The 12,268-nt window shown below is 40.9% G+C and overlaps 1 protein-coding gene across 1 annotated transcript in view; it reads left to right on the plus strand.

Annotated features, from left to right (window-relative positions):
* Positions 1-12,268, plus strand: part of LOC128577361 (transmembrane 9 superfamily member 2-like) — a 143,264-nt gene that overhangs the window by 83,729 nt on the left and 47,267 nt on the right. The gene's annotated exons all lie outside the window — the stretch shown is intronic.

The following is a 12,268-nucleotide window of genomic DNA, read 5'->3' on the forward strand; positions in this document are numbered from 1 at the left end:
AAATAGACCGATACTTGGAAGCACGCCACCTTCCAAGACTTAACCAGAATCAAGTGGAAATGTTGAACAGACCCATATCAAGTTCAGAAATAGCATCAACTATACAAAACCTCCCTAAAAAGAAAAGCCCGGGACCAGATGGTTTCACGTCAGAATTCTACCAAACCTTTAAAGAGGAATTAGTACCTATATTACTCAACCTGTTCCAAAATGTAGAAAAAGAAGGAAGACTACCCAACACGTTCTATGAAGCAAACATCACCCTGATCCCCAAACCAGGAAAAGACCCAACAAGAAAAGAAAATTATAGACCAATATCACTAATGAATATAGATGCAAAAATATTCATCAAGATCCTAACAAACAGAATCCAGCAACACATCAAACAAATTATACAACATGACCAAGTTGGTTTTATCCCAGGGTCTCAAGGCTGTTTCAATATACGTAAATCTATAAATGTAATTCAGCACATAAACAAATTAAAACACAAAGACCATATGATTCTCTCAATTGATGCAGAAAAAGCTTTTGATAATATCCAGCATCCCTTCATGATCAGAACACTCAAGAAAATTGGTCTAGAAGGGACTTTTCTTAAACTGATAGAGGGTATCTACAGCAAACCCACAGCCAATATCATATTGAATGGAGTTAAATTGGAATCATTTCCACTCAGATCAGGAACCAGACAAGGCTGCCCATTGTCTCCATTGCTTTTCAACATTGTAATGGAAGTTTTAGCCACCACAATTAGGGAAGAAAAGGCGATCAAGGGTATCCATATAGGGTCAGAAGAGATCAAACTCTCGCTCTTCGCAGATGATATGATTGTGTATCTGGAAAACACTAGGGACTCTACTACAAAACTCCTAGAAGTGATCAAGGAATACAGCAGCGTCTCAGGTTACAAAATCAACATTCATAAATTGGTAGCCTTTATATACACCAACAACAGTCAAATTGAAAAAGCAGTTAAGGACTCTATCCCATTCACAGTAGTGCCAAAGAAGATGAAATATTTGGGAATTTACCTAACAAAAGACGTGAAAGATCTCTATAAAGAGAACTATGAAACTCTAAGAAAAGAAATAGCTGAAAATGTTAACAAATGGAAAAACATACCATGCTCATGGCTAGGAATAATCAACATTATCAAAATGTCCATACTACCCAAAGCAATATATAATTTCAACGCACTCCCTATTAAAGCTCCACTGTCATATTTTAAAGATCTTGAAAAAACATTACTTCGTTTTATATGGAATCAGAAAAAACCTCGAATAGCCAAGACATTACTCAGAAATAAAAACAAAACAGGAGGAATCACACTACCAGACCTCAGACTTTACTACAAATCGATAGTGATCAAAACAGCATGGTATTGGCACAAAAACAGAGAAGTAGATATCTGGAACAGAATAGAGAACCAAGAGATGAATCCAGCTACTTACCGCTATTTGATTTTTGACAAGCCAATTAAAAACATTCAGTGGGGAAAAGATTCCCTATTTAACAAATGGTGCTGGGTGAACTGGCTGGCAACCTGCAGAAGACTGAAATTGGACCCACACCTTTCACCATTAACTAAGATAGACTCTCATTGGATTAAAGATTTAAACTTAAGACATGAAACTATAAAAATACTAGAGGAGAATGCAGGGAAAACCCTTGAAGAAATTGGTCTGGGTGAGTATTTCATGAGGAGAACCCCCCGGGCAATTGAAGCAGCTTCAAAAATACACTACTGGGACTTGATCAAACTAAAAAGCTTCTGCACAGCTAAGAACACAGTAAGCAGAGCAAGCAAACAGCCCTCAGAATGGGAGAAGATATTTGCAGGGTATATCTCTGACAAAGGTTTAATAACCAGAATCCACAGAGAACTCAAACGCATCAGCAAGAAAAAAACAAGGGATCCCATCGCAGGCTGGGCAAGGGATTTGAAGAGAAACTTCTCTGAAGAAGACAGGCGCACGGCCTTCAGACATATGAAAAAATGCTCATCATCTTTAATCATCAGAGAAATGCAAATCAAAACTACTTTGAGATATCATCTAACTCCAATGAGACTAGCCTATATCACAAAATCTCAAGACCAGAGATGTTGACGTGGATGCGGAGAAAAGGGAACACTTCTGCACTGCTGGTGGGAATGCAAATTAATACATTCCTTTTGGAAAGCTATATGGAGAACACTCAGAGATCTAAAAATAGATCTGCCATTCAATCCTGTAATTCCTCTGCTGGGCATATACCCAGAAGACCAAAAATCACAACATAACAAAGATATTTGTACCAGAATGTTTATTGCAGCCCAATTCATAATAGCTAAGTCATGGAAAAAGCCCAAGTGCCCATCGATCCACGAATGGATTAATAAATTGTGGTATATGTATACCATGGAATACTATGCAGCCTTAAAGAAAGATGGAGACTTTACCTCTTTCATGTTTACATGGATGGAGCTGGAACATATTCTTCTTAGTAAAGTATCCCAAGAATGGAAGAAAAAATACCCAATGTACACAGCCCTACTATGAAACTAATTTGGGACTCTCACATGAAAGCTATAACCCAGCTACAACTTAACAATAGGGGGAAGTGGGAAAGGGGGGGTTGGGTAGAGGGAGGGGAATCGGTGGGATCACACCTGTGGTGCATATTACAGGGATATTTGCGAAACTTGGTAAATGTAGAATGTAAATGTTTTGGCACAGTAACTGAGATAACGCCGGAAAGGCTATGTTAACCACTGTGATAAAAATGTGTCAAATGGTTTATGAAGTGAGTGTATGATGCCCCATAATCATATCATTGTATACAGTTATGATTTAATAAAAAAAAAATTAAAAAAAAAAAAGAAATCTCCTCTAAGAAAATGGTGAGGAAAAAACAGACAAAAACAAAACAAAACAAAAAAAAACATGAAAACCAAAAACAAAACAAAACAAAAGAAAGGCATCAACTACAAAAATATTCTTGTGTGTAGAAATATACCTATAAATATCTATATGTCTGCTGTATGGATCAACTTTCATAGGAATATATTCATACTGCGATATACTTTCTGGATACCAGGTGGCGCTGTGAGTGGTTCCGAGACTTATACCTGATTTACAGTTTATACCGTTACCATGGTAACCACCTTCCCATGGCCCATCGCCATTTTGGAGTTTCCGTAAAAGATTGTCGCCTAAGAATTGTGCAACCTCGGCTGTTCTTTTCCAGACAGCACTTGCGACCGACTTTCCCACTCAGTGCAGGTGTCCTCGCTTCCAAAGTCCCTCCACTCTGTTCCCAGGTTCCCCTGCAAACTGGCGACTGCAATTGGCCATAAGGGGAGCGGTGCTGAGTTAGTGCTTTTGTTGGCGGGCTCCTGGCTCTATCTCCTGTAGCTGGTTCCTGCGGTTTCAGCAGCCAAAGCCGGTCCACAGCTTCAGAAGCTTCGTGGCTCCAGAAGCCAAAGCCGGGTCCTAGGCTTCAAGCCGGTTCCTGTGGTTGGAGCACTCGGGGGACTTATTCTGAGTTTTATGGATCAGAGTTTCCCTTTTGGATGGGCGCCTGCCAATTCCCCATGCAGCCTGAACCGCCAGCCCCCTCCAACGCCTGGGGGAAAGGTGCCCGCCCTTTAAGGTAGTTCAAAATGTCTGTTTCCCGGGCAGGATCCCTTCCCTTCAATTGTCCAACAGTTTGCCCAGCTCCCCATGGTTTTGAGTGGCTCTCCTTTCAGATGCCTCCCTCAGTTCAGGATTAATTATTTGTCAATTGGATTTTGTCAGCATTTACAAGCTGCTGACCTCCGTAGGGGAGGGGCCTGCTGGCCGGCACAGCCGAGCAGGGAAGAATCTCCACAACAGAGTCTGTGATTTTAAATTACCCCTCATATATAGCAAACTGCCAGTTCGCTGGGCATCTCCAGCTGTCTGTCCACTCCAATAATCCACACACAGGGAAGGTCCAGACTGCCTTTCCTCTCACCTGGTGGCTTGGGAGAGGTGGGCTATATGTCTGTCCTGTCCGCCATCATGCTCTCCAGTATATATTTTTAAATTAAGGTATTTGGTCATCTCAGATGATCTTGGGACGCATATTTTTCTTCTCTGTGGCTAGGTTCTCCACTCCCTCTCTCCCCCAATGTGGCCACATACACAATGTAAAGAAAAAAAGGGTGATGGTATTTTAAATTTACATTTATGCTGAAGGGAATGAGAAAGCTGAAATGTCATGGAGATGCTATGTCTACATGCAAAGAACATTAGAGGGGATAGCAGCAGGATAGGACATGGAAGTAGATACTACGAGAGAGATGAAATGCAAACAGATGGGAAGCTCTTGTTTGTGGGTTCAGAGGGTCTAAGCACATTAGAGAGTAAAGAAAGCTGATAAGCAGCTGAGGCAGAGGAAGGCAGGGGTGTCATGAAAAATGGGGAAGAGGGCGAGAAAAAGGTAAAAGGGTTACATATGACAAACATATGTAATGGATTACATATAACAACTTTCAAGTGGCCATTGAATCAAGGCAGGTCATAGAGCAGAGAGGACTGTGGAGGTAATGTCTGCCAGTGAAGGACCATTTATTCTACAGGTCATATTTTTAGTCCCTATTTTGATGCCAAGCTCTGTGGTAGGCTCTGAGATACAATAGTGAGTAAGGCACAAGAAGCTTTTCCTTGCAAGAAGCTTATGTTCTAGTGGATTTAGAGTAAGAAGGTTGTGCTCTAGTGGACTCAGTGAAAGGACTTTAACCCTCAGGCATCTTCAACAGGTCTGTGACTGTGGAAGAAGTTATTTCAACATAGAATTGTGGGATGACCCACCTGAGAACACAATTATTGGAATTGTGATCAAGTGTTGAGCGTGGAAGTAGGGTTAAGTTAGCAACTTAGGAGACTGGGCAGAGAAGCCGATCAAAAAGAGAAATGAATGTGTATATATAGTATTTTGTTCCTTATTATCTCTCTATACTATAATAAAGCTATTTATTGGAAGAAGACTACAAATGTAGAAAAGAAAGAAAATAAGGAATGATGTGATACTATGAGTATAGTCTTCTGAAGTGATGTTTCTTCTTATATTCCCACTGTTTTGAAAATGAAAATAATCTCCTTTCCTTTTCCTGTTATTCTTTCACCTTTTCTTCCCTCCTTTTCCTCCTCCTCCTTGTCCTACTTCTTATGGTAGCTTTTCCAAAGTGTCTTCTGTTTGGGCAAAAGTCCAGATCTCATTTTGTCACTCCCCAGAAGTCTCCTCCGATAGGATTTATTTCAGTGGTTTCTCCAAAGGAGTTGTGAAAGTTAAGGGCTTCTAGACAGATTATAGGGGCTAATCTCTAGTATCATTAATACATAATGTAACAATAAATGTACTGTAGTTTCTGTCATGAGCTAATTTACTTGTAACACTTAACATTTTAGATGTAATTTCCCTTATTGGTATCTCACTAAAACAGTGCTGCTGGGTTTTTTTTTTTTTTTTGAGACAGAGCCTCAATCTATTGCCCTGGGTAGAGTGCGGAGTCATCACAGCTCACAGCAATCTCCAACTCCTGGGCTCAAGCGATTCTCCTGCCTCCACCTCCCAAGTAGCTGGGACTACAGGTGCCTGCCACAATACCCGGCTATTTTTTGGTTGCAGCTGTCATTGTTGTTTGGTGGGCCCGGGCTGGATTCGAACCCGCCAGCTCAGGTGTATGTGGCTGGTACCTTAGCCGCTTGGGCCATAGGTGCTGAGCCCAGTGCTGTTGTTTTAGTGAGATACCAATCTTCCATAGATTCTGGTGACACTTTGTTGGTGTGTATGAGTTTAGCTGAGGGCAATGTGTAGGATGACAGAAGGCACTGGTTTTGATTTGAGGATAGTTTTTAAATTTAAGTTTTAGAAAGAGTAATAAGAGCCTGTAGATAAGTGATCATTGGGGTCTTTGCCCTGAAGCTCATAGAGTGATATAGTTAAAAGACCATGGTTTTGATCCATTAACTAAGAAGTCGGTCAGCCATTAGTTCAACCCATGACTCCAAAACTTTCATTCCCATTTCCATGCTCTAGAACAAAGTTTGTTTTACTGCTCTTATTCACTTCTCCTTATTTCTCCTTGAGAATGTACTTTTAAAAAATTTCAGAATAGGCTCAGTGCCCGTTGTTCAGTGGTTCGGGCACTGACCACATGCATGGGGGCTGGTGGATTTGAACCTGGCCAGGGCCTGCTAAAAAAACAAGGACAACAATAACAACAACAACAAAAAAAAAATTGCTAGGCATGTGGCAGGCACCTGCAGTCCCAGCTACTTAGGAGGCTGAGGCGAGAGAATCACTTAAGCCCAAGAGTTTGAGGTTGCTGTGAGCTGTACCATGGCAGTCTACTGAGGGCAGCATAGTGAGACTATGTCTCAAAAAAAAAAATAAAATTGGCTGGAAGGGAGCAAGATGGCAGCCGAGTAACAGCTTCCGTGCAACTGGGCACGGTGAGACTGGGGAGATAAGACTCCAGGCATCTCTGGCTGGTGGGATCTGCCTATAATCATCCCTTTGAGGATGCAGGGAGTCAGCAAGGTACTTCTGGACCCCAAGAGGAGGACAAAAACAGTGGAAAACAGGCAAGTGGTTGCGTGTGTTCGATTGACTAATCCCGCCAGCAGCTGTAAGTACAAGCAGCAGTGAGACCGCAAACTGGAAAGGCCTTGCCTGTGAACTGTTTCGGTGTTTTTGGACTTGGCACTCAGTTGAACTGCCTTGGGGAGAGCTTGAGCAGGAGTGCGGAGAACGTTGGGCATTGTCTAGGGCCCCAGACTGAGCCGCTGAGCCGGACGGAGCTAATAGTGTTTGGCTGTGGGCTGCAGGGAGCCATTGTGAGAGAACTGCCCCGGCAAGTTCCACCCTCAGGGTTGCAGAGCAAGGATCGGGTGGGAGTTAGTAATCTAGTAACTGAGCAGCCTAAAGGCGGGGACTGAGCTGCCTTACAGCCTTAACTCTCAGGGGCAGAGTGAGACTGGTTTTGGCACACTGGAGCCTCGGCCTGTTGCCCTGGGTAGAGTGCCATGGTGTCACAGCTCAAAGCAACCTCAAAATCCTGGGCTTTGCGCCGCCCAGACTTCCATAAGAGCTACACTGCGACCACGGACCCACGACCCATGCCTGCCGGGCCTCCGTATGCCCTGACCAGGATCTGCAGGAGCCACGCAATCCTGCATCCTCCCTCCTGTACCCTCCCTGCCTCCACACCGGCCCACTCGTCTGGCCAGGGACGCTGGTAGCTGCATGCCCTCCAGAGCACTCCCTGCCTCTGCACAGAGCCCTTCTGGCCAGAGACTGCTGGAGCTTTGAGCTCTCTGCGCCAAAGTCACTGGGTACCAGGCACTCCCAGAACTGTGTGCACCACCTCCCGCCCTGTTGCTGGATCTGGGTGTGTCACATTTTGGCGCTGCTTCCACAACCAGAACTCCCTGGCTGGGGCAGCCCCAGAGGAACTACACAGGGTGACTCTCTACAAAGATCCAGCAACAATAGAGTGATCCTGCTGGGGTCTAATCTTGGAGAGACACCTCCCCAACTCTGAGGACGGCCAGAGGCAACGGTGAAAAACAATCATGAGGTGAAATCAACAGAAAAACTCTGGCAATATGAATAATCAGAGTAAATCAACTCCCCCAAGGATCAATGGGGCAGACGCAGCACAAGATCCCATGCACAAACAAATAGCTGAGATGTCAGAAATCAAATTCAGAATCTGGATAGCAAATAAGATCAAATTAGAATTCCAAGCAGTAACCCGAAAGATATCTCAAGAATTCAACAAATTCAAAGACCAAATGACCAAAGATTTTGACACATTGAGACAACAAGTTTGCAGCCCTTAAAGATCTGAGAAACACAGTAGAATCCCTCAGTAACAGAATGGAGCGAGCAGAAGAAAGGATTTCTGACATTGTAGACAAAGCTTTCAAATGCTCCCAAACTCTCAAAGAGGAAGAGAAATGGAGGGCAAATCAGATCACTCACTCAGAGAGCTCTGGGATAATTTGAAGAAAACCAATATTCGTCTTACAGGGATCCCCAAAAGTGACAAAGTAGCTTCACAAGGCACAGAGTCTCTTCTCCATGAGATTATGAAGGAGAACTTTCTGGACATGCCAAGAGATTCTGAAATTCATATAGCAGACAGTTTCAGAACTCCAGCACGACTCAACCTGAATAAGACATGCCCCAGCCACATCATAATCAATTTCACTAAAGTTAATATGAAGGAGACAATTCTGAAAGCAGCCAGATGAAAGTAAACCATCACCTACAAGGGGAAGAATATTAGAATAACTGTAGATCTCTCTGCTGAAACTTTTCAAGCTAGAAGAGGGTGGTCATTGACTTTTAATCTCCTAAAACAAAATAACTTTCAACCCAGCTAAACTGAGTTTCATTTATGATGGGGAAATTAAATTCTTCAATGACATTCACATGTTGAAGAAATTTGCCATAACTAAACCAGCTCTCCAGGATATTCTCAGACCTATCCTCCATAAAGACCAGTGTAATCCTCCACCACAAAAGTAAACCCACCCAGAAAATTTTGATCAAATTCCAACTGCCACAGTCGCAAAAGGATTAAAAATGTCCAGCAGACTCTCAAAAGGCTTATCAATATTCTCAATTAATGTGAATGGTTTAAATTGTCCTCTAAAGAGGCACAGGTTGGCTGACTGGATACAAAAACTACAGATATCTGCTGCATACAAGAATCACATCTTACATTAAAAGACAAATATAGACTCAAGGTGAAGGGATGGTCATCTATACTCCAGGCAAATGGAAAGCAGAAAAAAGCAGGCGTTGAACTCCTATTTGCAGACGCAATAGGCTTTAAACCAACCGAAATAAGGAAGGATAAGGATGCACACTTCATATTTGTTAAAGGTAATACTCAATATAACAAGATTTCAATTATTAATATTTATGCACCCAACCAGAATGCACCTCAATTTATAAGAGAAACTCTAACAGACATGAGCAACTTGATTTCCTCCAGTTGCATAGTAGTTGGAGATTTTAACACCCCTTTAGTAGTGCTGGATAGATCCTCTAAAAAGAAGCTAAGCAAAGAAATTTTAGATTTAAACTTAACCATTCAACATCTGGACTTAAAGGACATCTACAGAACATTTCATTCCAACAAAACTAAATAACACATTCTTCTCATAAGCCCACGGAACATACTCCAAAATCGACCACATCCTAGGCCACAAAACTAACCTCAGCAAATTTAAAAAAAATAGAAATTATTCCTTGCATCTTCTCAGACCATCATGGAATAAAAGTTGAACACAATAACAATAGGAACCTGCATATTCATACAAAAACATGGAAGCTAAACCACCTTATGCTGAAGGATAGATGGGTTATAGACGAGATCAAGAAGGAAATCACCAAATTTTTGGACCAAAACAACAATCAAGACACGAATTACCAGAACCTCTGGGATACTGCAAAGGCAGTCCCAAGAGGGAAGTTTACAGCACTGCAAGCCTTCCTCAAGAAAACAGAAAGAGAGGAAGTTAATAACTTAATGGGACATCTCAAGCAACTGGAGAAGGAAGAACACTCCAACCCCAAACCCAGCAGAAGAAAAGAAATAACCAAAATCAGAGCAGAATTAAATGAAATTGAAAACAAAAGAATTATACAACAGATCAATAAATCCAAAAGTTGGTTTTTTGAAAAGATCAATAAAATAGATAAACCTGTGGCCAACCTAACCATGAAAAAAAGAGTAAAATCTCTAATTTCATCAATCAAAAATGGTAATGATGAAATAACAACAGACCCCTCAGAAATTCAAAAAATCCTTAATGAATACTATAAGAAACTCTACTCTCAGAAAAATGAAAATCTGAAAGAAATCGACCAATACCTGGAAGTATGCTACCTACCAAGACTTAGACAGAATGAAGTGGAAATGTTGAACTGGCCTATATCAAGTTCTGAAATAGCATCAACTATACAAACTCTCCTTAAAAAGAAAAGCCCAGGACCAGATGGCTTTAAATCAAAATTCTACCAAACCTTTAAAGAAGAACTAGTTCCTATATTACTAAACGTCTTCCAAAATATAGAAAAAGAATACTACCCAACACATTCTACGAAGCAAACATCACCTTGATACCCAAACCAGGGAAAGACCCAACAAGAAAAGAAAATTATAGACCAATATCACTAATGAATATTGATGCTAAAATTCTCAGTAACATCCTAAGAAACAGAATTCAACAACACATCAAAAAAATTATAGACCACGACCAAGTGGGATTTATCCTAGGGTCTCAAGGCTGGTTCAATATACGTACATCTATAAATGTAATTCAGCACATAAACAAACTAAAAAATAAGGACCATATGATTCTTTCAATTGATGCAGAAAAAGCTTTTGATAATATCTAGCATCCTTTCATGACCAGAACACTTAAGAAAATTGGTATAGAAGGGACATTTCTTAAACTAATAAAGGCCATCTACAGCAAACCCACAGCCAATATCATATTGAATGGAGTTAAATTGAAATCATTTACACTTAGATCAGAAACCAGGCAAGGTTGCCCATCGTCTCAATTGCTCTTTAACATTGTAATGGAAGTTTTAGCTGTTGCAATTAGGGAAGAAAAGGCGATCAAGGGTATCCACATAGGGTCAGAAGAGATCAAGCTTTCACTCTTTGCAGATGATATGATCATATATCTGGAAAACACTAGGGACTCTACTACAAAACTTTTAGAAGTTGTCAAGGAATACAGCAATGTCTCAGGCTACAAAATCAACACCCTTAAATCTGTAGTCTTTATATATACCAACAATAACCAAGCCAAAAAAACAGTCAAGGACTCTATTCCTTTCACAGTAGTGCCAAAGAAGATGAAATATTTGGGAGTATACCTAACAAAGGATGTGAAAGATCTCTACAAAGAGAACTATGAAACTTTAAGAAAAGAAATAGCTGAAGATTCAACAAATGGAAAAACATATCATGTTCATGGCTGGGAAGAATCAACATTGTTAAAATGTCCATACCACCCAAAGCAATATATAACTTTAATGCAATTCCTGTTAAAGCTCCATTGTTATATTTTAAAGATCTTGAAAAAATACTTTGTTTTATATGGAATCAGAAAAAATCTTGAATAGCCAAAACATTACTCAGCAATAAATACACAGCAGGGGGAATCACGCTACCAGACCTGAGACTGTACTATAAATCGATAGTGATCAAAACAGCATGGTATTGGCACAAAAACAGAGAAGTAGATGTCTGGAACAGAATAGAGAACCAAGAGATGAATCCAGCTACTTACTGTTATTTGATCTTTGACAAACCAACTAAAAACATTCAGTGGGGAAAATATTCCCTATTTAACAAATGGTGCTGGGTGAACTGGCTGGCAACCTGTAGAAGATTGAAACTGGACCCACACCTTTCACCATTAACTAAGATAGACTCTCACTGGATTGAAGATTTAAACTTAAGACATGAAACTATAAAAATACTTGAAGAAAGTGCAGGGAAAACTCTTGAAGGAATTGGCCTGGGTGAATATTTTATGAGAGGACTCCCCAGGCAATTGAAGCAGTATCAAAAATACACTACTGGGACCTGATGAAACTAAAAAGCTTCTGCACAGTGAAGAACATAGTAAGTAAAGCGAGCAGACAGCCCTCAGAATGGGAGAAAATATTTGCAGGTTATACCTCTGATAAAGGTCTAATAACCAGAATCCACAGAGAACTCAAACGTATTAGCAAGAAAAGAACACGTGAGCCCATCTCAGGGTGGGCAAGGGACTTGAAGAGAAACTTCTCTGAAGAAGACAGATGCACGATCTACAAACACATGAAAAAAGCTCATCATTCTTAATCATCAGAGAAATGGAAAACAAAACTACTTTGAGATATCACCTAACCCCAGTAAGAGTAGCCCACATAACAAAATCCCCAAACCAGAGATGTTGGGGTGGATGTGGAGAAAAGGGCACACTTCTACACTGCTGGTGGGAATGCACACTAATCCATTCCTTCTGGAAGGATGTTTGGAGAATACTTAGAGACCTAAAAATAGACCTGCCATTCGATCCTATAATTCCTTTACTAGGTTTATACCCAGAAGACCAAAAATCACAACATAACAAAGACATCTGTACCAGAATGTTTATTGGAGCCCAATTCATAATTGCTAAGTCATGGAAGAAGCCCAAGTGCCCATCGATCCACGAATGGACTAGCAAATTTTGGT

The sequence above is a fragment of the Nycticebus coucang genome, chromosome X, assembly GCF_027406575.1.
Source record: "Nycticebus coucang isolate mNycCou1 chromosome X, mNycCou1.pri, whole genome shotgun sequence".
Taxonomy (NCBI): Eukaryota; Metazoa; Chordata; class Mammalia; order Primates; family Lorisidae; genus Nycticebus; species Nycticebus coucang.